Source organism: Artemia sp. Qi Xiang Cuo, chromosome 6 (genome assembly GCF_049724085.1).
Source record: "Artemia sp. Qi Xiang Cuo chromosome 6, ASM4972408v1, whole genome shotgun sequence".
Lineage (NCBI taxonomy): Eukaryota > Metazoa > Arthropoda > Branchiopoda > Anostraca > Artemiidae > Artemia > Artemia sp. Qi Xiang Cuo.
In genome coordinates this window covers 22,389,686-22,415,421 of record NC_142799.1, presented here as the reverse complement: position 1 = coordinate 22,415,421, position 25,736 = coordinate 22,389,686, and the positions used below count along the sequence as shown (strand labels likewise).

Sequence of the window (25,736 nt, the reverse complement as noted above, 5' to 3'; positions counted from 1 at the left end):
CTACAGCTACAACTAGATCTCGTTCTTAACTATAAAATTGTGGATTCACCAGAACTTTCCGTATAATACATCACAAACTGTTTTAATCATATTCCCTGATGTGAGCACCTTAGCGAGGCGGAAGTGCCATCGGCGTTTGCCGCGGATATGGATGGATCAAAACCTCATCGAACCTTGCTGTCAAGCGTTCTTTGGTCAGGTTTCGATCCACCGACCTCTGAAGCTGCTCTGAAGATTATTATCAAGAAAACTTCATCATTGTGATAACGGTCCTTGATCTTTTGTTTTGCTCCTTAAATTTTAATTCTCGATAATCCAGGTCTGTTATATTCCTTTACTTTTCTCTTTTCAAGATGCTATCTCTGTTTTTTGTGTAGTACTATTTTTTTTAACTTACGTGTAGCTTGCTTGGATGAAACCTTATTAATATCATTTTTGTATTATTATGATCACTTCTATAATAATAATGACGTCATGGCGTAATGAAATTGTTTCATGACGTTTTTCTGTCGAAAGATATTAGTAAAATGTTAGATTTTTATCGAAGCCTACTTACCTGTCTGTAAAGCTGCTTTGATCATGAAGGAGGTGCTCCCAGGGCGAGGTCTTTCCATTTTATGTTGGATTGGCTGACCCCTGTGATTACCCCAAATTGGGGTAACTCAACAGCGTAATTTTGGTAGTAGTGGCTGCGTTCGCGCGGACCCCTTCCACACATTGAAAAGTATTTTCATTTTCTCCTCTTTTATATGTCATATATTTTGAAGTTTCAAGGAAAAAGTATACAATTTGATGTTGTTCAAGAAAATAATGGGACATGTCAAATTCATCATTGGGCTCTTTTCAAAAGAGTAAATTATTGATAAGCTTACATGTTTGAAATATAACGGAAGAATTATGCCTAAAATCCCTAAAATTAACACTCATTTCACTTAATTATTATTTCACTTAATTAACACTTAATTATCAAGAAAACTTCATCATTGTGTTACCGCTCCTTGATCTTTTGTTTTGCTTCTTCAATTTCTAATTCTCGATAATCCTGGTCTGTGAAATACGTTTGTTTTTCTCTTTTCAAGATTCTATCTCTGTTTTCTGTGTAGTACTTTTTTTTAACTTACATGTAGCTTGCTTGGATGAAATCAATATTAATATCATTTTCGTATTATTATGGTTACTTATATAATAATCATGACCTCATGGCGTAATGATACTATTTCATGACGTTTTTGTGTCGAAAGATATTAGTAAAATGTTAGATTTTTATCTAAGCCTGCTTACCTGTGGAGACATACGCTGAATCTGATGGTGTGACTCTATTTGAAATCTATCTGAAACTTAAATATTTAAAATCAGCATACAAATCCGATTCTTTTGATGTATCTATTGCTATTAAAATTCCGTTTTTTAGAGTTTCGGTTACTATTGAAACGAGTCGCTCTTACTGTACAGTTCGTTACCATTGAACCGTTTGATAAGAATTGACATAGTGTGTTTCAATTTAGTTCAACATCCTGTTCAAAAATCCCTGAAAGTTTCACTGTGATACCCTTTCTCATATAATACATCATAAATTATCACATTCGCTAACGTGGGCTGCTTAGCGCAGTGGAAGTGCGTTGGGTTTTTGCCCCGGAGATGGATGGATCGATACCTCATCGAAGCTCGGTGTCTAGAGTTCTCTGGTCTGGTTTCGATCCACTAACCTCTGAAGCTGCTCTGAAGATTAATATCAAGAAAACTTCATCATTGTGATAACACTCCTTGATCCTTTGTTTGGCTCCTACAATTTTTAATTCTCAATAATCCTGGTCTATTAAATACCTTTGCTTTTCTCTTTTCAAGATACTTTCTCTGTTTATTGTGTATCACAGTTTTTTTTTTTAACTTACGTGTAGCTTGCTTGGATGAAACAACATTAATATCATTTTTGCATTATTATGGTCACTTATATAGTAATCCTGACGTCATGGCATAATGAAAGCTTAGCGCAGACGAGTCACTCTTACTACACAGTTCGTTACCATATAACTGTTTGATAAGAATCGACAAAGTGTGTTTCAATTTAGTTCAACATCCTGCTCAAAAATCCCTGAAAGTTTCACTGTGATACCCTTTCTCATATAATACATCATAAACCGTTTTAATCACCTTGAAGCTGCTCTGAAGATTACTATCAAGAAAACTTCATCATTGTGATAACGCTCCTTGATATTTTGTTTGGCTCATTCAATTTTCATTTCTCGATAACTCTGGTCTGTTAAATATCTTTGCTTTTCTCTTTTCAAGATTCTATCTCTGTTTTTTGTGTAGTACTGTTTTTTTTTTAGCGTAAGTGTCGCTTGCTTGGATGAAACCATATTAATATAATTTTTGTATTATTATGGTCATTTATTTAGTAATAATGACGTCATGGCGTAATGATATTGCTTCATAATGTGTTTGTGTTGAAAGATATTAGTAAAATGTTAGACTTTTATCTAAACCTACTTACCTGTCTGGAAAGCTGCCTTGATCATGAAGGAGGCGCTCCCAGGGCGAGGCCTTTCCATTGTACGTTGAATTGGTTGACCCCTGTGATTACCCCAAATGGGAGTAACTCAAAAGCGTAATTTTGGTAGTGGTGGCTGCGTTCGCGTGGACCCCTGTTCATACATTGAAAAACATTTTCATTTTCTCCTCTTTTATATGTCACACATTTTGAAGTTTAAAGGAAAAAGTATACAATTTGATGTTGTTCAAGACAATAACTGGACATGTCACCTTCATCAATGGGCCCTTTTGAAAAGAGTAATTTGTTGATAAGCTTACATATTTGAAAAATTATGTAAGAATTATCCCTGAAATCCCAAGCATATGAGAGAGCTGAGTGTATACTATATAGTGTGTAAATACTGTCATTTGGTTGGTTCAGCATCCCCTTCAAAATGCACTGAAGATTTCAACTTAAAATTCTAAGCTCTTCCTGGGACATAGCTGTTACAACTTTTAAATAATCAATCTTTATTTTTTTCCTAGGTTGCAGCTTGATTTGTAACCATGATATTATATTAAATTTTAGTTACTATATGCCGAGGTTTGTTCTTTACTGGGTTTTGGATATATTTACAATCATAATACCAATGTCCATATTCCTATTGAACTATTCCGTTCCCTTATATGTCCTATCTATATATGTTGCATCATCAGGCATATGATTATTTAGTTTAACATTTCAGTCACTATGGCCTAGATTTCGTTCTTTATTACAGTTTTCTAAACGTGTTTTTTTCACTTTTCGGTTGCTATGGGCTCTGTTTCACCTTTCACTAGGTTGTGCCAACTGCTGCAATTATGATGTTTCAAAACATGTTTTAAAATTTTAGTTACTATGGGCTTCGGCTTGTCTTTTACTAGATTGTAGCTAAAGCTACAATTAGATCTTGTTCTTTACTATAAAATTGTGGATTCATCAAAACTTTCCCGTTTCAAAACATCACACACCGTTTTAATCACATTCAATGATGTGAGCAGCTTAGCGCAGCGGAAGTGCGTACGGCGTTTACCGCGGAGATGGATGGATCGAAACCTCATCGAAACCCCAACGATGGTCTAGCGTTGCTTGATCTGGTTTCGATCCACTGACTTCTGAAGTTGCTCTGAAGATTGTTATCAAGAAAACTTCATCATTGTGATAATGCTCCTTGATCTTTTATTTTTGGCTCCTTTAATTTTCAGTTCTCGATAATCCTGGTCTGTTAATTGCTTTTCTCTTTTCAAGATGCTATCTCTGTTTTTTGTGTAGTACTGTTTTTTTTTTAACTTACGTTTAGCTTGCTTGGATCAGACCATATTAATATCATTTTTTTATTATTATGGTCACTTATATAATCTAAATAATTATCTAAATAATCAAGACGTCACGGCGTAATGATATTATTTCATGACGTTTTTGTGTCGAAAGATTTTAGTAAAATGTTATATTTTTATCTAAACCTACTTACCTGTCTGCAAAACTGCCTTGATCATGAAGGAGGTGCTCCCAGGGCGAGGCCTATCCATTGTACGTCGGATTGGTTGACCCCTGTGATTACCCCAAATGGGGGTAACCCAACAGTGTAATTTGGGTAGTGGTGGCTGCGTTCGCGCGGCCCCTGTCCAAACATTGAAAAGTGTTTTCATTTTCTCCTATTTTACATGTCACACATTTTGAAGTTTGAAAAAAAAGTATACAATTTGATATTGTTCAAGACAATAATAAGACTTGTCAAATTCATCATTGGGCCCTTTTGAAAAGAGTAATTTGTTGATAAGCTTACATGTTTGAAATATCACATTCACATCAGTGAATGTGATTAAAACGGTTTGGGATGTATTATACAGGAAAGTTTTTGATGAATCCCCAATTTTATACTAAAGAACGAGATCTAGTTGTAGCTGTAGCTGCAATCCAGTGGAAGTGCGTTCGGCGTTTGCCGCGGAGATGGATGGATCGAAACCTCATCGAACCTCCCTGGGCCCATGGTCTAGCGTTCTTTGATAAAGTTTCGATCTACCAACCTCTGAAGCTCCTCTGAAGATTCTTATGTAGATGTGGATTATACCATTTGTGTCTACATAGAGACTATCTATCTGAAACTTAAATATTTAAAATCAACATACAAATCCGATTCTTTTGATGCATCTATTGCTATTAAAATTCCGTTTTTTAGAGTTTCGGTTACTATTGAAACGAGTCACTCTTACTATACAGTTCATTACTATCGAACTCTTTGATAAGAATTGACATAGTGTGTTTCAATTTAGTTCAACATCCTGCTTAAAAATCCCTGAAAGTTTTCACTGTGATACCCTTTCTCATATAATGCATCATAAACTGTTTTAATCACATTCACTAACGTGAGCAGCTTAGCGCAGTGGAAGTGCGTTGGGTGCTTGCCCTGGAGATGGATGAATCGAAACCTTATCTAACCTCTCTCTCTAGCGTTCTTTGGTCAGGTTTCGATCCACCGAACTCTGAAGCTGCTCTGAAGATTATTATCAAGAGCACTTCTTGATTGTGACATCGCTCCTTGATCCTTTGTTTGGCTCCTGCAATTTTTAATTCTCGATAATCCTGGTCTTTTAAATACCTTTGCTTTTCTCTTTTCAAGATACTATCTCTGTTTATTGTGTAGCACTGTTTTTTCTTTAACTTACGTGTAGCTTGCTTGGATGAAACCATATTAATATCATTTTTGTAATTATTATGGTCACTTATATAATAATCATGACGTCATGGCATAATGATATTATTTCATTACGATTTTATGGCGAAAGATATTAGTAAAACGTTAGATTTTTATCTAAACCTACTTACCTGTCTGGAAAGCTGCGTTGATGATGAAGAAGGCGCTTCCAGGGCGAGGTCTTTCCATTCTACATTAAATTAGTTGGCCCCTGTGATTAACCCAAATGGGGGTAGCTCAACAGTGTAATTTTGGTAGTGGTGGCTGCGTTCGTGCGGACCCTGTCCACACATTGAAAAGTATTTTCATTTTCTCCTCTTTTATATGTCACACATTTTGAAGTTTAAAGGAAAAAGAATAAAATTTGATGTTGCTTAAGACAATAATAGGACATGTCAAATTCATCATTGGGCCCTTTTGAAAAGAGTAATTTGTTGATAAGCTTGCATGTTTGAAATATTAGTACTATTGCATGAGACTGCAATAGCACTATATTCGGAACATTGACGGCCGCAGGAGTGGGGGTTAATCGGTGACTATATAGTAATTTTAAGGTAACCAAAAGAAAGGTAAACAAATTAGAAGCAAAAAATGAAAAAAAGGTATGTTCCGAGGGTGTATTTTCTGCAGGGAGGGTGGGTGTTTTCCGGGGGGGGGGGGTATTTTCTGCGGGGGAGTATTTTCAGCGGGGGAGTATTTTAGGTGGTTTTTTTCTTTGGGGGGAGGAGTATTTTTTCCGTTGGGGGATTTTACGGGGCGAGGTAAACACCTATAATCTTATAATCAGAATGAAAAACCAATAATACATCAATTTTCGTAAAAATTTCCATTCTAATTTAAGTTTCAATTCACTGATACATTTTTGACGAAATTGAATTGTCTAGACTATCTTTTCGGGGAAAGGCGAAATTTTTCTGTGGAGGTGGAGTCGGATTTCCTGGCATTAAAAAAAACATTTGATATAAAATAAAAACATTTTTTTTTCATCTGAAAGTACGCCTAAGGAGCAACATTGAAACGTACAAAAAAAAAATAAATATACGAAGCGGATTGCCTCCTGTTCAATACTTCTTCTTTACGCTTAAGTTTGAATTTAGTCCCGATTCTGTAAGAACGACTGCCCGAAACACAGTTGTCGTTTAAATAGAACAATGAGAAGCTTAACTACTAAAAAACTTCAGCGTGAATAGTCGGTTGTTTAGAACCCCCGTGTAACTGAACTCCCGTGCAAGGGAACCACCGTACAACTGAACCACCGTGCAACTGAACCATCGTGCAACTCAACCACCATACTTACATTGAGTAAAACACAAGTTACGATCTTTACATGTTCAACCTTGTTGAAATTGTTTGCTTTTTAAGTCTTTATATAAATTACTGTCAAGATTCAACAAATTTAAGGCAATTTTCTGGTTCTTAACACCTACATAGAAATCAGTCCTGATAGGAACATCTAACGCTAAAGATTAATAAACCACTTTCGTTCTCCACTAATGTAAAGCATTATGCGACTGAGATCCTAAGCTTCTAAAGACTTTGAATCAAGGTAGTCCGCTACGTTTTGATTAGAAAGCTTTTAGCGAGATTCAAATTATATTGTTTGTAAGAACATCCAGCAGTGCTTTTAAAAGGACTTCTTTGAAAGACTTACCCTCTCCAGTTAATTTAAACCTCCTTTAGAAAACATAATGAAAAGCTTCATATTTCAGCAAATTCGAGGAAATATATTACGTGAAATGTCCTTTAGAACTCTTGATATTTTTGGGTAAGGTCAAGCTAGTACACTAGCTTATGACAACTTCCTGATTTTCTTGTAAATTTGCTTTTGCTGAGTTTCTTTGCTAGTTTCTTCAGGAGTTTAAATGCTTATAAAGGTTAACGACCTGGCTACAACCTACGATTATGATGTCATTGATCAATTTTTACATGAAATGTGCAGTTTTTCTTAAAAATAATTGATTCTTTTTTAAAAATAATTTGTTTTAATTACAAAAAGTTTTTAACCCCATTAATTTCATTTAAAATGAGTCATTGGACAACTCTCTACTATGTTCCATTGCCAAGCTATCTGTCGAAAAGGAACGAAAAAAAGATGCCGTTTAGGCAGAATGCTGTAGTAGCTACCACTACAGTTCTACTAGGTTGCTAGCTACCGCTGCAACCCAGATATATGCAATGGTATGTTCTTCGTAATTTATTTTAATATTTCAGTTACTATAGGATTGAGTTTGTTCTTTACTATAAAAATCGGAAAGAAAAAAAGATGCCCTGTGTGGAGAATATCGTGGTTACAGCCAATTTTCTTGAATTTCGAGCCAATATATTTTCCTTGTTATTCAAGCCAAGGGACATAAGTTTGCTATATAAAGGTTTTGGACAGGGTGGTTCTAATAGTGTACTTCTTGTTTTGATCTGAATCTATTTTCAGGGGTTATGGGTTACTTTAGTTTTTACTATTTGGCGTAACCGTCTCTCACTAATTTCTAGCTACTGCTGCAACCTGGATACAACTTTTAGCTACTATGGGCTGCGATTCACCTTTTACTAGGTTGCAGCTACAGCCATATTTGATAAGTTCGGTCTTTACTGTAAAATGAAAAAAAAAATACAATAAACACTACATATAGTAATTTCCTTTAAAATGAGCCATTGAACAACTCTCTACAACGTTCCAGTATAGTCCCCATTTATAATGAACTCTATCGACCCTTTATGTATCATATTGTTAATTTTTCAACTTTATTCCTAGATACCGTGGTGCGAGTAGCTGGCACGATCGGCTGTAAACCGAAAGGTTGGTGGTACAAGACCACCTGGGGTCAATTTCGTTTAGTTTGTAATTTAGCTATCAATAAAACAATGATACCGATGATGCTTTCAAAATTCCCTTTTGTTTTGCTCCTTCAATTTTTAATTCTCGATAATCCTGGTCTGTTAAATTCCTTTGCTTATCACTTTTCAAGATGCTATCTCTGATTTTTGTGTAGTACTGTTTTTTTTTTAACTTATGTGTAGCTTGCTTGGATGAAACCATATTAATATCATTTTTGTATTATTATGCTCACTTATATAATAATCATGACGTCATGGCGTAATGATATAATTTTATAACGTTTTTGTGTCGACAGATATTAGTAAAATGCTAGATTTCTATCTAAACCTACTTACATGTCTGGAGAGCTTCCTTGATCATGAAGGAGGTGCTCCCAGGGGGCTTCGGTTTGTCACTATGGGCTTCGGTTTGTCTTTTACTAGATTGCAGCTACAGCTACAACTAGATCTCGTTCTTTACTATAAAATTTTGGATTCATTAGAACTTTCCGTATAATACATCACAAACTGTTTTAATCATATTCACTGATGTGAGCAGCTTAGCGAGGCGGAAGTGCCATCGTTGTTTGCCGCGGAGATGGATTGATCAAAACCTCATCAAGCCTCGCTGTCAAGCGTTTTTTGGTCAGGTTTCGATCCACCGACCTCTGAAGCTGCTCTGAAGATTATTATCAAGAAAACTTCATCATTGTGATAACGGTCCTTGATCTTTTGGTTTGCTCCTTCAATTTTTAATTCTCGATAATCCTGGTCTGTTATATTCCTTTACTTTTCTCTTTTCAAGATGCCATCTCTGTTTTTTTTTTTGTAGTACTATTTTTTTTAACTTACGTGTAGCTTGCTTGGATGAAACCCTATTAATATCATTTTGGTATTATTACGGTCACTTATATAATAATCATGACGTCATGGCGTAATGATATTGTTTCATGATGTTTTTGTGTCGAATGATAGAGTGACTCGTCTCAATAGTAACCGAAACTCTGAAAAACGGAATTTTAATAGCAATAGATACATCAAAGGATCGGATTTGTGTGCTGATTTTAAATATTTAAGTTTCAAATAGATAGTCTCTGTGTAGACACAAATGGTATAATCTGCATCTATATAAGAATCTTCAGAGCAGCTTCAGAGGTTGATAGATCGAGACCTAACCAAAGAACTCGAGACCATGAGCCCAGCGAGGTTTGATGAGGTTTCGATCCATTCGTGTTCGCGGCAAACGCCGAACGCACTTCCACTAGATTGTAGATACAACTAAAATTAGATCTCGTTCTTTACTATAAAATTGTTGATTCATCAAAAACTTTCCCGTATAATACATCACATACGGTTTTAATCACATTCACATCAGTGAATGTGTTATTTCAAACATGTAAGCTTATCAACAAATTACTCTTTTCAAAAGGGCCCAATGATGAAGGTGACAAGTCCCATTATTGTCTTGAACAACATCAAATTGTATAATTTTTCCTTTAAACTTCAAAATGTGTGACATATAAAAGAGGAGAAAATAAAAACACTTTTCAATATGTGAACAGGGGTTCGTGCGAACACAGCAATCACTACCAAAATTCCACTGTTGGTAGTTACCCCCATTTGGGGTAATCCCCATTTGGGGTAAACACAAGAGTTAGCCAATCCAACGTCCAACGGAAAGGCCTCGCCCTGGGAGCGCCTCCTTAATGATCGAGCAGCTTTCCAGACAGGTAAGTAGATTTAGATAAAAATCTAACATTTTACTAATATCTTTCGACACAAAAATGTCATGAAATAATATCATTACGTCATGGCGACATGATTGTTAAATAATTGAACATAATGATACAAAAATTATATTAATGCGGTTTCATACAATAACTCTACGATCAATTTAAAAAAAAAACGGTACAACAGTTTGTTTAAATAAAAAAACTTAAATTTCATTAGGTTTAAATAAAAGTCTAACATTTTAATAATATCTTTCAACACAAAATCATCATGAAATAATATCCTTATGCCATGACGTCATGAGTAATATATAAGTGACCATAATAATACAAAAATGATTTTAATATGGTTTTAGCCAAGTAAGCTGCATGGAAGTTAAAAAAAAAACAGTGCTACACAATAAACAGAGAAAGCATCTTGAAAAGAGAAAAGCAAAGGTATTTCAGGATTATCGAGAATTCCGAGAAGGAACCAAACAAAGGATCAAGGAGCGTTATCACAATGATGAAGTTTTCTTGATAATAATCTTCAGAGCAGCTTCAGAGGTCGGTGGATCGAAACCTGACCAAAGAACACTAAACAGTGGGGTTTGGTGAGGTTTCGATCCATCCGTCTCGGGGCGAACACCCAACGCACTTCCAGTGCACTAAGCTGCTCACGTTAGTGGAAGTGATTGAAACAAATTATAATGTATTATGCGACAAAGGGTATCACAGTGAAACTTTCAGGGATTTTTGAGCAGGAGGTTGAACTAAATTGAAACAGACTATGTCAATTCTTATCAAACAGTTCGATGGTAACGAACTCTATAGTAAGAGTGACTCATCTCAATAGTAACCGAAACTCTAAAAAACGGAATTTTAATAGCAATAGATACATCAAAGGATCGGATTTGTGTGCTGATTTTAAATCAAGACAATAATGGGACTTGTCAAATTCATCATTGGGCCCTTTTGAAAAGAGTAATTAGTTGATAAGCTTACATGTTTGAAATATCACATTCACATCAGTGAATTTGATTAAAACCGTTTGAAATGTGTTATACGGGAAAGTTTTTGATGAATCCACAATTATATAGTAAAGAACGAGATCTTATTGTAGCTGCAGCTGCAATCTAGTGGAAGTGCAGTGGATATGTCACACATTTTGAAGTGTAAAGGAAAAAGTATGCGATTTGATTTTGTTCAAGACAATAATGGGATTTGTCAAATTCATCATTGGGCCCTTTTGAAAAGAGTAATTTGTTGATAAGCTTACATGTTTGAAATATCACATTCACATCAGTGAATTTGATTAAAACCGTTTGTAATGTATTATACGGGAAACTTTTTAATGAATCCACAATTTTATAGTAAAGAACGAGATCTAGTTGTAGCTGTAGCTGCAATCTAGTGGAAGTGTAGGGGATATATCACACATTTTGAAGTTTAAAGGAAAAAGTATACAATTTGATGTTGTTCAAGACAAAAATGGGACTTGTCAAATTCATCATTGGGCCCTTTTGAAAAGAGTAATTTGTTGATAAGCTTACATGTTTGAAATATCACATTCACATCAGTGAATTTGATTATACGGGAAAGTTTTTGATGACTCCACAATTTTATAGTAAAGAACGAGATCTAGTTGTAGCTGTAGCTGCAATCTAGTGGAAGTCCCTTCGGTGTTGGCCGCAGAGATTGATTGATTGAAACCTCATCGAACCTCGCTGGGACCATGGTCTAGCGTTCTTTGGTTAGGTTTTGATCTACCAACCTCTAGTTCAACATCTTGTGTTTTCATTTTCTCCTCTTTTATATGTCACACATTTTGAAGTTTAAAGGAAAAAGTATACAATTAGATGTTGTCCAAGACAATAATGGGAAATGTCATATTCATCAATGGGCCCTTTTGAAAAGAGTAATTTGTTGATAAGCTTACATGTTTGAAATATTATGGAAGAATTATGCCTAAAATCCCAAGCATATGAGAGAGCTGAGCGTATGCTCTTTAGTGTGTAAATACTGTCATTTGGTTGGTTCAACATCCCCTTCAAAATGCACTGAAGATTTTAAATTAACACTCTAAGCTATTCCTGGGACATAGCTGTTACGACTTTTAAATAATCAATCTTTATCTTTTACTAGGTTGCAGCAAGAGCTGCAACCATGATATTATATTGACTTTTAGTTACTATATGCCGAGGTTTGTTATTTACTGGGTTTTGGATATCTTTACAATCATAATACCAATGTCCATATTTATATTGAACTATTCCGTTCCCTTGTATGTCCTATCTATATATGTTGCATCATCAAGCATATGATGATTTATTTTAACATTTCAGTCACTATGGCCTAGATTTCGTTCTTTATTACAGTTTTCTAAACGTGTTTTTTTCACTTTTCGGTTACTATGGGCTCTGTTTCACCTTTCACTAGGTTGTGCCAACTGTTGCGACTATGATATTTCAAAACATGTTTTAAAATTTTATTTAATATGGGCTTCGGCTTGTCTTTTACTAGATTGCAGCTACAGCTACAACTAAATCTTGTTCTTTACTATAAAATTGTGGATTCAACAAAACTTTCCCGTATAATACATCACACACCGTTTTAATCACATTCATTCATGTGAGCAGCTTAGCGCAGCAGAAGTGCGTTCGGAGTTTGCCGTGGAGATGGATGCATCAAAACTTCATCGAACCTCCCTGGGCCCGTGGTCTAGCGTTCTTTGGTTAGGTTTCGATCTACCAACCTCTGAAGCTTTTCTGAAGATTCTTATCAAGATGTGGATTATACCATTTGTGTCTACATATAGACTATCTATCTGAAACTTAAATATTTGAAATCAGCATACAAATCCGATTCTTTTGATGATCTATTGATATTAAAATTCTGGTTTTTTAGAGTTTCGGTTACTATTAAGACGAGTAATTCTTACTACACAGTACGTTACCATCGAACTGTTTGATAAGAATCGACAAAGTGTGTTTCAATTTAGTTCAACATCCTGCTCAAAAATCCCTGAAAGTTTCACTGTGATACCCTTTTCCATATAATGCGTCATAAACCGTTTTAATCACTTCATTAACGTGAGCAGCTTAGCGCAGTGGAAGTGCGTTGGGTGTTTTCCCCGGACTTGGATGGATCGAAACCTCATCGAACATCGCTGTCTAGCGTTCTTTGGTCAGGTTTCGATCCATCGACCTCTGAAGCTGCTCTGAAGATTATTATCAAGAAAACATCATCCTTGTGATAATGCTCCTTGATCTTTTGTTTGGTTTCTTTAATTTTCAGTTATCGATAATCCTGGTCTGTTAAATACCTTTGCTTTTCTCTTTTCAAGATGCTATTTCTGTTTTTTGTGTAGTACTGTTTTTTTTTTAACTTACGTGTAGCTTGCTTGGATGAATCCATATTAATATCATTTTTGTATTATTATGGTCACTTATTTAACAGTCTTGACGTCATGGCGTGATGATATTATTTCATGACATTTTTGTGTCCAAAGATATTAGTAAAATGTTAGATTTTTATCTAAACCTACTTACCTGTCTGGAAAGCTGCTTGATCATTAAGGAGGGGCTCCCAGGGCGAGGCCTTTCCATTGAACGTCGGATTGGTTGACCCCTGTGGTTACCCCAAATAGGAGTAACTCAACAGTGTAATTTTGGTAGTGGTGGCTGCGTTCGCACGGACCCCTGTCCGCACATTGAAAAGTGTTTTCATTTTCGTCTCTTTTATATGTCAAACATTTCCTCCACAAACACACTATCAATAATATTCTCAAAATTTTCATATAAATTCATATTGGGGGCTTTACCAACCGGATTATTTATAATTTCATTAAAATCTCTCCCACATTTAATCATTTAATTTCCCTAGTGTTATGTTAGCGTTAATCCTCAACAGAGAATCAGTCTCTACCATAATTACTTACCGATGCAGGTGACAGAGAGCCATGCTCTAGTCACGTGAACACCAGTGACGTCAATCTCCTAATCCGAATTTGATTATTTTGCTCTGAAACAAAAAAAAATAACAAGTAAAATAGCACAGGAAGGTGTAAATACTGAGGGTAAAGAAAGACAAATAAAAGGGAAAAATACAAAAAGACAAATAACATTAACGAACAACACATTTTTTGAAGATATAATATATTAAGCGGAACTATAGGCCGATCTCTCTTTTGTCAGTGTTCTCTAAGATATTTGAAAGGCCAATGCTCAAAGGTTTCTTGAAGCAAATTTTTTTTTCCATCAACATCAGTTTGGGTTTCGCGCAAAGTATTCTACAGAACATGTTTGTCATAAACTTCTCCAGTTTATACGACAGTCTTTAGATTCTAATCTTAGGTTTTATCCGGTACTTAGGTTTTTACATTGATTGTAATTTGTCGTGGAAACGCCACAGTGATGTTGTTGCCACAAAGGTTGCACGTGGCCTTGGAGCGATTCGTCGTTTTAAAAATTTCTTACCTCAGAGTGTTTTATTGCTTTTATACCATGCTTTGATCCACCCATATGCTTCGTATGACTGTATGTTAGGGGCAAGTAATTTTTATGTGAATTTTAAACTTGTTCAGACTTTTCAAAATATATCAATGCGTCTTATTGGTGGGTATGTGGAAGGTGTAAGTAACACTTCAGCTTGCTTCAACAAGTTGCAAGTGTTGAATGTAGGACAGCTACGAGACTACCAAATAGGAATTTTTGCTTATCAATGCTGGAATGATGTTAGTCCAGAGGTGTTTCGTGATTATTTTAATGACAATAGGTCTTTGCACCATTATGAAACTCGTCATGCTAGTGATTTCATTGTTCCGAATAGAAGTGGAACCAGGGCCGGCTTCCATACTAGATTTTCAGGACCTAATGTGTGGAACTCTATTCCGGAGAGCATTCGGGCGGCTGAGCACCTGGGGTTATTTAAAAATAAATTGAAAAATTATTTGTTAGGTCAAGGTTCATAGTTTTTTTTTTTTTTTTTTTTTTTTTTTTTTTTTTTATTATTTATCTTTATTATTATTATTATTAAATGAATTGATGAGAGATTTATTGTTTTTTTTTGTTGTTTTGTAGTGTTTGTTTGTAATTTGTGTGGGTTGTTTTTTAGTGTATGTACCCGCCCAGTCGCAAGTGCTGTTTGGTATCTTTCTTGGGGCGGGTATTGGCATATTTGTTAAATGTATTTTTATGTTAAATAAAATGAATTGAATTGAAATTGAAATTCCTGCAGCCATTTTTCTTGATGTAAAGAAAGTTTTTGACAACCTTACACACAAGATCCTCATTGGTAAAATTTCTCATCATGGTGTGCGTGGGGAAGCATTATCATGGTTCTATTCATACCTTACTGACAGATCTATTGCCATGGAAGTTAACGACAAGGAAGTTCCAATTGAATACGGAGTACCCCAAGGTTCTATTCTTGGGCCAACCCTCTTCCTGATATATTGTGGGGCAGCTCACACCTGTACGGGAAAAAATAAGAAGGTACGACTTCTTTAAATTTAAAGCTAATTGATTTATGTCAAACCAATTGAGTATCTTCTCAGTCATTGCTTGAAGCTTTAGAATAGGGGATGACTCATCCAGAGCTGCAGCACCTAGAGTAGTGTTATCTGCAAATTCTTCCAGTTCTTCTAGACTATCAGATGTGGACACCGATATAGTCTGAGAGTGACATTTGTGACACAATCCACAGCAAACATTGGGAATTGGGGTGTTAAGAAGTCTGTAGAGGTCGTTTCATCCAAGCAAGCTACACGTAAGTTAAAAAAACAGTACTACACAGAAAACAGAGATAGCATCTTGATTAGAGAAAAACAAAGGTATTTCACAGACCAGGATTATCGAGAATTAAAAATTGAAGAAGCAAAACAAAAGATCAAGGAGCGTTATCACAATGATGAAGTTTTCTTGATAATTAAGTTGAAATGAGTGTTAAGTTTAAATCTTCAGTGCATTTTGAAGGGGATGTTGAACCAACCAATTTACACACAATGGAGTATACGCTCAGCTCTCTCATATACTTGGGATTTTAGGCATAATTCTTCCGTTATATTTCAAACATGTAAGCTTATCAACAATTTACTCTTTTCAAAAGAGCCCAATGATGAATTTGACATGTCCCATTATTTTCTTGAATAACGTCAAATTTTATACTTTTTCCTTCAAACTTTAAAATGTGTGACATATAAAAGAGGAGAAAATGAAAATACTTCTCAATGTGTGGAAGGGGTCCGCGCGAACGCAGCCACCACTTTCAAAATTAAGCTGTTGAGTTCCCCAATTTGGGGTAATCACAAGGGGTCAACCAATCCGACGTAAAATGGAAAGACCTCGCCCTGGGAGCACCTCCTTCACGGTCAAGGCAGCTTTCCAGACAGGTAAGTAGGCTTCGATAAAAATCTAACACTTTAATAATATCATTCGACACCAAAACGTCATGAAACAAGATCATTACGCCATGACGTCATGATTATTATATAAGTGGCCATAATAATAGCAAAATGATATTAATAGGGTTTCATCCAAGCAAGCTACACGTAAGTTAAAAAAAATAGTACTACAAAAAAAAACGAGATAGCATCTTGAAAAGAGAAAAGTAAAGGAATATAACAGACCAGGATTATCGAGAATTAAAAATTGAAGGAGCAAAACAAAAGATCAAGGACCGTTATCACAATGGTGAAGTTTTCTTGATAATAATCTTCACCGCAGCTTCAGAGGTCGGTGGATCGAAACCTGACCAAAGAACGCTTGACAGCGAGGTTTGATGAGGTTTTGATCAATCTATCTCCGCGGCAAACGCCGATGGCACTTCCGCCCCGCTAAGCTTCTCACATCAGTGAATATGATTAAAACAGTTTGTGATGTGTTATACGGAAAGTTCTAATGAATCTAGAATTTTATAGTAAAGAACGAGATCTAGTTGTAGCTGTAGCTGCAATCTAGTAAAAGACAAACCGAAGCCCATAGTGACAAACCGAAGCCCCCTGGAAGCACCTCCTTCATGATCAAGGAAGCTTTCCAGACATGTAAGTAGGTTTAGATAAAAACCTAGCATTTTACTAATATCTGTCGACACAAAAACGTTATGAAATAATATCATTGCACCATGACGTCATGATTATTATATAAGTGGACATAATAATACAAAAATGATATTAATATGGTTTCATCCAAGCAAGCTAAACGTAAGTTAAAAAAAAACAGTACTACACAAAAATAAGAGATAGCATCTTGAAAAGAGAAATGGTTATGGTTATGGGTTACTTTAGTTTTTACTATTTGGCGTGACCGTCTCTTACTAATTTCTAGCTACTGCTGCAACCTGGATGCAACTTTTAGTTACTATGGGCTGCGATTCACCTTTTACTAGGTTGCAGCTACAGCCATATTTGATACGTTCGTTCTTTACTGTAAAATGAAAAAAAAAATACAATAAACACTAGATATAGTAATTTCCTTTAAAATGAGCCATTGAACAACTCTCTACGACGTTCCAGTATAGTCCCCATTTATAATAAACTCTATCGACCCTCTATGTATCATGTTGTTAATTTTTCAACTTTATTCATTGATGCCGTGGTGCGAGTGGCTGGAACGATCGGCTGTAAACCAAAAGGTTGGTGGTACAAGACCACCAGGGGTCAATTTCTTTTAATTTGTAATTTAACTATCAATAAAAACATGATACCGATGATGCTTTCAAAATTCCCATTTACAATACCGATCTTTTATGTAACCAATATTAATATCATTTTCGTATTACTATGGTCACTTATATAATAATATGACGTCATGGCGTAATGATACTATTTCATGACGTTTTTGTGTTGAAACATATTAGTAAAATCTTAGATTTTTATCTAAGCCTGCTTACCTGTAGAGACGCTGAATCTGATGGTTTGACTCTATTTGAAATCTATCTGAAACTTAAATATTTAAAATCAGCATACTAATCCGATTCTTTTGATGTATCTATTGCTATTAAAATTCCGTTGTTTTAGAGTTTCGGTGACTATTGAGACGAGTCACTCTTGCTACACAGTTCGTTACCATCGAACCGTTTGATAAGAATTGAAATAGTGTGTTTCAATTTAGTTCAACATTCTGCTCAAAAATTCCTGAAAGTTTCACTGTGATAACCTTTCTCATATAATACATCATAAACTATTTTAATCACATTCATTAACGTGAGCCACTTAGCGCAGTGGAAGTGCGTTGGGTGTTTGCCACGGAGTTGAATGGATCGAAACCTCATCGAACCTTGGTGTCTAGCGTTCTTTGGTCCAGTTTCGATCCACCAAACTCTGAAGCTGCTCTGAAGATTATTATCAAGAAAACTTCATCATTGTGATAAAAATCCATAATCCTTTTTTTTAGCTCTTACAATTTTTAATTCTCGATAATCTTGGTCTATTAAATACCTGTGCTTTCCTCTTTTCAAGACACTTTCTCTGTTTATTGTGTAGCACAGTTTTTTTTAACTTACGTGTAGCTTGCTTGGATAAAACCATATTAATATCATTTTTGTATTATTGTGGTCACTTATATAGTAATCATGACGTCATGGCATAATGAAAGCTTAGCGCAGACGAGTCACTCTTACTACACAGTTCGTTACCATATAACTATTTGATAAGAATCGACAAAGTGTGTTTCAATTTAGTTCAACATCCTGCTCTAAAATCCCTGAAAGTTTCATTGTGATACCCTTTTCCATATAATACATCATAAGCCGTTTTAATCACATTCATTAACGTGAGTAGCTTAGCGTAGTGGAAGTGCGTTGGGTGTTTGCCCCGGAGATGGATGGATGGATCGAAAGCTCATCGAACGTTGCTGTCTAGCGTTCTTAGTCCAGTTTTCGATCCACCGACCTCTGCTGCTCTGAAGATTATTATCAAGAAAACTTCATCATTGTGATAATGCTCCTTGATCTTTTGTTTGGCTCCTTTAATTTTCAGTTCTCGATAACCCTGGTCTGTTAAATACCTTTGCTTTTCTCTTTTCAAGATGCTTTTTCTGTTTTTTTGTGTAGTACTGTTTCTTTTTTAAGTTACTTGTCGCTTGCTTGGATAAATCCATATTAATATCATTTTTGTATTATAATGGTCACTTATATAATAATCATGACGTCATGGCGTAATGATATTATTTCATGACGTTATTGTGTCGAAAGATATTAGTAAAACGTTAGATTTTTATCTAAACCTACTTATCTGTCTGGAAAGCTGCCTTGATCATGAAGGAGGCGCTCCCAGGGCGAGGCCTTTCCATTGTACGTTAAATTAGTTGACCCCTGTGATTAACCCAAATGGGGGTAACTCGACAGTGTAATTTTGAAAGATGTGGCTGCGTTCGCGCGGATCCCTGTCCACACATTGAAAAGTGTTTTCATTTTCTCCTCTTTTATATGTCACACATTTTGAAGCTTAAAGGAAAAAGTACCGTATACAATTTGATGTTGTTCAAGACAATATTGGGACTTGTCAAATTCATCATTGGGCCCTTTTAAAAAGAGTAATTTGTTGATAAGCTTACATGTTTGAAATATCACATCCACATCAGTGAATTTGATTAAAACCGTTTGTAATGTATTATACGGGAAAGTTTTTGATGAATCCCAAATTTTACAGTAAAGAACGAGATCTAGTTGTAGCTGTAGCTGCAATCTAGTGGAAGTGTAGGGGATACGTCACACATTTTGAAGTTTAAAGGAAAAAGTATACAATTTGATGTTGTTCAAGACAATATCACATTCACATCAGTGAATTTGATTAAAACCGTTTGTAATGTATTATACGGGAAAGTTTTTGATGAATCAACAATTTTATAGTAAATAACGAGATCTTATTGTAGCTGTAGCTGCAATCTAGTGGAAGTGTAGGGGATATGTCACACATTTTGAAGTTTAAAGGAAAAAGTATACAATTTGATGTTGTTCAAGACAAAAATGGTACTTGTCAAATTCATCATTGGGCCCTTTTGAAAAGAGTAATTTGTTGATAAGCTTACATGTTTGAAATATCACATTCACATCAGTGAATGTGATTAAAACCGTTTGTAATGTATTATACGGGAAACTTTTTAATGAATCCACAATTTTATAGTAAAGAACGAGATCTAGTTGTAGCTGTAGCTGCAATCTAGTGGAAGTGCCTTCGGCGTTGGCCGCGGAGATGGATGGATCGAAACCTCATCGAACCTCGCTGGAACCATGGTCTAGCGTTCTTTGGTTAGGTTTTGATCTACCAACCTTTGAAGCTGCTCTGAAGGTTCTTATACAGATGTGGATTACATAGAAACTATCTATCTGAAACTTAAATATTTAAAATCAGGATATATATCCGATTCTTTCGATGTATCTATTGCTATTAAAATTCAGTTTTTTAAAGTTTCGGTTACTATTAAAAAGACAAGTCACTCTTACTATACAGTTCGTTACCATCGAACTGTTTGATAAGAATTGACATAGTGTATTTCAATTTAGTTCAACATCCTGTGTTTTCATTTTCTCCTCTTTTATATGTCACACATTTTGAAGTTTAAAGGAAAAAGTATACAATTTGATGTTGTTCAAGACAATAATGCGAAATGTCAAGTTCATCATGGGGCCCTTTTGAAAAGAGTAATTTGTTGATAAGCTTACATGTTTGAAACATGTAAGCAGCTTCAGAGGTCGGTGGATCGAAACCTGACCAAAGAACACTAGACAGTAAGGTTCGATGAGGTTTCGATCCATCCATCCCCGGGGCAAACACCCAAAGCACTTCCACTGCGCTAAGCTGCTCACGTTAGTGAAAGTGATTAAAACAGTTTATGATGTATTATACGAGAAAGGGTATCACAGTGAAAATTTCAGGGATTTTTTAGCAGGAGGTTGAACTAAATTGAAACATACTATGTCAATTCTTATCAAACAGTTCTATGGTAAAGAACCCTATAGTAAGAGTGACTCGTCTCAATAGTAACCGAAACTCTAAAAAACGGAATTTTAATAGCAATAGATACATCAAAGGATCGGATTTGTGTGCTGATTTTAAATATTTAAGTTTCAAATAGATAGTCTCTGTGTAGACACAAATGGTATAATCTGCATCTATATAAGAATCTTCAGAGCAGCTTCAGAGGTTGGTAGATCGAGACCTAACCAAAGAACTCTAGACCCTGAGCCCAGCGAGGTTTGATGAGGTTTCGATCCATTCGTGTTCGCAGCAAACGCCGAACGCACTTCCACTAGATTGTAGCTACAACTAAAATTAGATCTCGTTCTTTACTATAAAATTGTTGATTCATCAAAAACTTTCCCGTATAATACATCACATACTGTTTTAATCACATTCACATTAGTGAATGTGTTATTTCAATCATGTAAGCTTATCAACAAATTATTCTTTTCAAAAGGGCCCAATGATGAAGTGGACAAGTCCCATTATTGTCTTGAACAATATCAAATTGTATAATTTTTCCTTTAAACTTCAAAATGTGTGACATATAAAAGAGGATAAAATAAAAACCCTTGTCAATGTGTGAACAGGGGTTCCTGCGAACGCAGCAACCACTACCAAAATTACACTGTTGAGTTACCCCCATTTGGGGTAACCCCCATTTGGGGTAACCACAGGAGTCAACCAATCCGACGTACAACGGAAAGGCCTCGCCCTGGGAGCGCCTCCTGAATGATCAAGCAGCTTTCCAGACAGGTAAGTAGGTTTAGATAAAAATCTAACATTTTACTAATATCTTTCGACACGAAAATGTCTTGAAATAATATCATTACGCCATGGCATCATGATTATTAAATAAGTGACCATAATAATACAAAAATGATATTAATACGGTTTTATCCAAGCAAGCTACACGCAAGTTAAAAAAAAACAACAGTACTACAGTTGGTTTAAATAAACCAACTTAAATAAAAGTAGGTTTAAATAAAAGTCTAACATTTTACTAATATCTTTCAACACAAAAACATCATAAAATAATATCATTACGCCATGACGTTATAATTACTATATAAGTGACCATAATAATACAAAAATGATATTAATATGGTCCAAGCAAGCTAAAAATAAGTTAAAAAATAAACAATGCTACACAATAAACAGAGAAAGCATGTTGAAAAGAGAAAAGCAAAGGTATTTAACGGACCATAATTATCGATAATTAGAAATTAAAGCAGCCACACACAGGAGCAAGGAACATTATCACAATAATGAAGTATTCCTGACAATAACCTTCAGACCAGTTTCAGAGGTTGGTGGATCGAAACCTGACCAAACAACACTAGACAGTAATGTTTGGTGAGGTTTCGATCCATCCATCCCCGGGGCAAAAACCCAACGCACTTCCACTGCGCTAAGCTACTCACGTTAGTGAAAGTGATTGAAACAGTTTATGATGTATTATGCGAGAAAGGGTATCACAGTGAAACTTTCAGGGATTTTTGAGTAGAAGGTTGAACTAAATTGAAACAGACTATGTCAATTCTTATCAAACAGTTCGATGGTAAAGAACCCTATAGTAAGAGTGACTCGTCTCAATGGTAACCGAAACTCTAAAAAACGGAATTTTAATAGCAATAGATACATCAAAGGATCGGATTTGTGTGCTGATTTTGAATATTTAAGTTTCAAATAGATAGTCTCTATGTAGACACAAATGGTATAATCTGCATCTAGATAAGAATCTTCAGAGCAGCTTCAGAAGTTGATAGATCGAAACCTAACCAAAGAACACTAGACCATGGGCCCAGGGAGGTTCGATGAGGTTTCGATCCATCCGTCTTCGCGGCAAACGCCGAACGCACTTCCCTTCCACTAGATTGTAGCTACAACTAAAATTAGATCTCGTTCTTTACTATAAAATTGTTGATTCATCAAAAACTTTCCCGTATAATACATCACATACCGTTTTAATCACATTCACATCAGTGAATGTGTTATTTCAAACATGTAAGCTTATCAACACATTATTCTTTTCAAACGGGCACAATGATGAAGGTGACATGTCCCATTATTGTCTTGAACAACATCAAATTGTATACTTTTTACTTTAAACTTCAAAATGAGTGACATATAAAAGAGGAGTAAATGAAAACACTTTTCAATGTGTGAACAGGGGTTCGTGCGAACGCAGCCACCACTACCAAAATTACACTGTTGAGTTACCCCCATTTGGGGTAACCCCCATTTGGGGTAACCACAAGAGTTAACCAATCCAACGTACAACGGAAAGGCCTCTCCCTGGGAGCTTCTCCTTAATGATCAAGCAGATTTCCAGACAGGTAAGTAGGTTTAGATAAAAATCTAACATTTTACTAATATCTTTCGACACAAAAATATCATGAAATATTATCATTACGCCATGGCGTCATGATTGTTAAATAAGTGACCATAATAATACAAAAATGATATTAATGCGGTTTCATCCAAGCAAGCTACACGCAAGTTAAAAAAAAACAGTACAACAGTTGGTTTAAATAAACCAACTTAAATAACAGTAGGTTTAAATAAAAGTCTAACATTTTACTAATATCTTTCAACACAAAAACATCATGAAATAATATCATTACGCCATGACGTCATGAGTAATGTATAAGTGACCATAATAATACAAAATTTATATTAATATGGTCCAAGCAAGCTGCGCGTAAGTTAAAAAAAAAACAGTGCTACACAATAAACAGAGAAAGCATGTTGAAAAGAGAAAAGCAAAGGTATTTAACGGACCAGGATTATCGAAAATTAAAAATTAAAGGAGCCAAACAAAGGAGCAAGGAACATTATCACAATGATGAACTTTTCTTGATAATAATCTTCAGAGCAGCTTCAGAGGTCGGTGGATCGAAACCTGACCAAAGAACACTAGACAGTGGGGTTCGATGAGGTTTCGATCCATCCATCTCGGGGCGAACACCCAACGCACTTCCACTGCGCTAAGCTGCTCACGTTAGTGAAAGTGATTGAAACAATTTATGATGTATTATACGAGAAAGGGTATCATAGTGAAACTTTCTGGGATTTTTGAGCAGGAGGTTGAACTAAATTGAAACAGACTATGTCAATTCTTATCAAACAGTTCGATTCGTCTCAATAGTAACCGAAACTCTAAAAAACGGAATTTTAATAGCAATAGATACATCAAAGGATCGGATTTGTTTGCTGATTTTAAATATTTAAGTTTCAAATAGATAGTCTCTATGTAGACACAAATGGTATAATCCGCTTCTATATAAGAATCTTCAGAGCAGCTTCAGAGGTTGGTAGATCGAGACCTAACCAAAGAACTCTAGACCATGAGCCCAGCGAGGTTCGATGAGGTTTCGATCCATTCGTCTCCGCAGCAAACGCCGAACGCACTTCCACTAGATTGTAGCTACAACTAAAATTAGATCTCGTTCTTTACTATAAAATCTCGTTCTATTAGATCTCGTTCTATAATACATCACATACCGTTTTAATCACATTCACATCAGTGAATGTGAGTAGAGATGCCTCAGGAGGTCCGATCACTCACCCCTGCTGCCACCTACAATATTTTTTACATAATTTATGTCTGTTTGTTGTCAGTGAGAATGAAAAAACAGGAACTTTGTCACATTTATGTCTGTTTTCTTGGATGGTTATGTGTGATTTATGGTTTTTGTCAGTGAGAATGAAAAAAACAGTATTTTTCTCACTTGAAAAACAGGAATTTTGTCACTTTTATGTCTGTTTTATGGATTTTGTCAGTGAGAATGAAAAAAAGGGAACTTTCTCATATTTATGTCTGTTTTATGGATTTTGTCAGCGAGAATGGAAAAACAGGAACTCTCTCACATTTATGTCTGTTTTATGGATTTTGTCAGTGAGAATGGAAAAACAGGAACTTTCTCACTTTCATGGATTATTGAGTCATTAATCAAATTGTTTCCAGGCAAAGTTAATTAGTGTCTGACAGATGACGTCAAGTTAATTAATGTCTTTGATGTATTTCCAAAGAGAATGTTTCCGAGGCAAAGTTTAGATCATACATGACAGCTGATGTCAAGATTGATTGGCTCGAAAGGGGAATTAATTTATTGTTTCTAAGGGGAATTATTGATTTACGAAAGGGGAATTAATTTGTTGTTTCTAAAGAGAACTGACTCCCGAGCGAATGTTTTGATCTTAGCAATGAAGAGATTGTTTCACGAAAGATTTTCCAAATAATTTGAAATGTGTCAGCGCAGAGATGCCAAACAAAAGGAACACGCTGAAATTACGTTTAGGGATTATTTGGGCGAAACTTTTTTAGACAGGTTATGGAATTATTTCGGCGAAACAGTTAAAGACATTTTAAAAGATGATTTAAAAGATTATTTTAGAAGAGGATTTGAGGGTGAAACTCTGTGGTTGTTATAATACACAAGTTCCATTTGAACAGTGTTGTGAGGTCCTCTACCCCAACCCCAAAGGGTTCCAATCCCCCTACCCCAACCCCGAAGGAAGCCCCCAGTACTCAAAGGTCCCCCAAGCTCCCAAAGGACCCCCAAACGCCCTCCCCAGACCCCCAAAGGCCCTCCCCCGGTCCTCAAAGGTCCCCCAGGCTTCCAAAGGACCCCCAGACCCCCAAAGGCCCTCCCCGAGCCCCCCAAGGCCCACCGGGCTCCCAAAAGACCACCGGGCTGCCAAAGAGCCCCCCGGACCCCCAAAGGCCCTCACCCGGTCCCCAAAGGTCCACCGGGCTCCCAAAGGACCAATCGGCCCTCAAGTGCCCCCCAGACCTCCAAAGGCCCTCCCCGGGCCCCCAAAGGCCCACCGGGCTCCCAAAAGACCACCGGGCCCCCAAAGGCCCACCGGGCTCCCAAAAGAACACCGGGCTCCCAAAGGGCCCCCCGGACCCCCACAGGCCCTCACCCGGGCCCCACAGGTCCAACGGGCTCCCAAAGGACCAATCGGCCCTCAAGTGCCCCCCCGACCCCCCAAGGCCCTCCCCCCGGCCCCAAAGGTTCACAGGGCGCCCAAAAGACCACC

General features: G+C 36.2%; 7 non-coding genes and 2 pseudogenes across 7 annotated transcripts; 6 read left to right on the top strand and 3 right to left on the bottom strand.

Annotated features, from left to right (window-relative positions):
- Positions 1 to 548: 548 nt before the first annotated feature.
- LOC148950992 (U1 spliceosomal RNA) lies at positions 549 to 710 on the top strand. Its single transcript, XR_016141926.1, has one exon. It is a non-coding gene; the product is annotated as a U1 spliceosomal RNA (small nuclear RNA).
- Positions 711 to 2,486: 1,776 nt separating this feature from the next.
- On the top strand, positions 2,487 to 2,648 carry LOC148950991 (U1 spliceosomal RNA). The gene has a single exon (XR_016141925.1). It is a non-coding gene; the product is annotated as a U1 spliceosomal RNA (small nuclear RNA).
- A 1,327-nt stretch (positions 2,649 to 3,975) lies between these two features.
- On the top strand, positions 3,976 to 4,136 carry LOC148950990 (U1 spliceosomal RNA). Its single transcript, XR_016141940.1, has one exon. It is a non-coding gene; the product is annotated as a U1 spliceosomal RNA (small nuclear RNA).
- A 1,194-nt stretch (positions 4,137 to 5,330) lies between these two features.
- LOC148950989 (U1 spliceosomal RNA) lies at positions 5,331 to 5,492 on the top strand. Its single transcript, XR_016141930.1, has one exon. It is a non-coding gene; the product is annotated as a U1 spliceosomal RNA (small nuclear RNA).
- Positions 5,493 to 13,270: 7,778 nt separating this feature from the next.
- Positions 13,271 to 13,431, top strand: LOC148950988 (U1 spliceosomal RNA). Its single transcript, XR_016141928.1, has one exon. It is a non-coding gene; the product is annotated as a U1 spliceosomal RNA (small nuclear RNA).
- A 2,533-nt stretch (positions 13,432 to 15,964) lies between these two features.
- Positions 15,965 to 16,126, bottom strand: LOC148950987 (U1 spliceosomal RNA). The gene has a single exon (XR_016141929.1). It is a non-coding gene; the product is annotated as a U1 spliceosomal RNA (small nuclear RNA).
- A 2,825-nt stretch (positions 16,127 to 18,951) lies between these two features.
- On the top strand, positions 18,952 to 19,113 carry LOC148950986 (U1 spliceosomal RNA). Its single transcript, XR_016141927.1, has one exon. It is a non-coding gene; the product is annotated as a U1 spliceosomal RNA (small nuclear RNA).
- Positions 19,114 to 21,276: 2,163 nt separating this feature from the next.
- Positions 21,277 to 21,451, bottom strand: LOC148950985 (U1 spliceosomal RNA; annotated as a pseudogene).
- Positions 21,452 to 22,857: 1,406 nt separating this feature from the next.
- On the bottom strand, positions 22,858 to 23,034 carry LOC148950984 (U1 spliceosomal RNA; annotated as a pseudogene).
- Between the last annotated feature and the right edge of the window lie 2,702 nt (positions 23,035 to 25,736).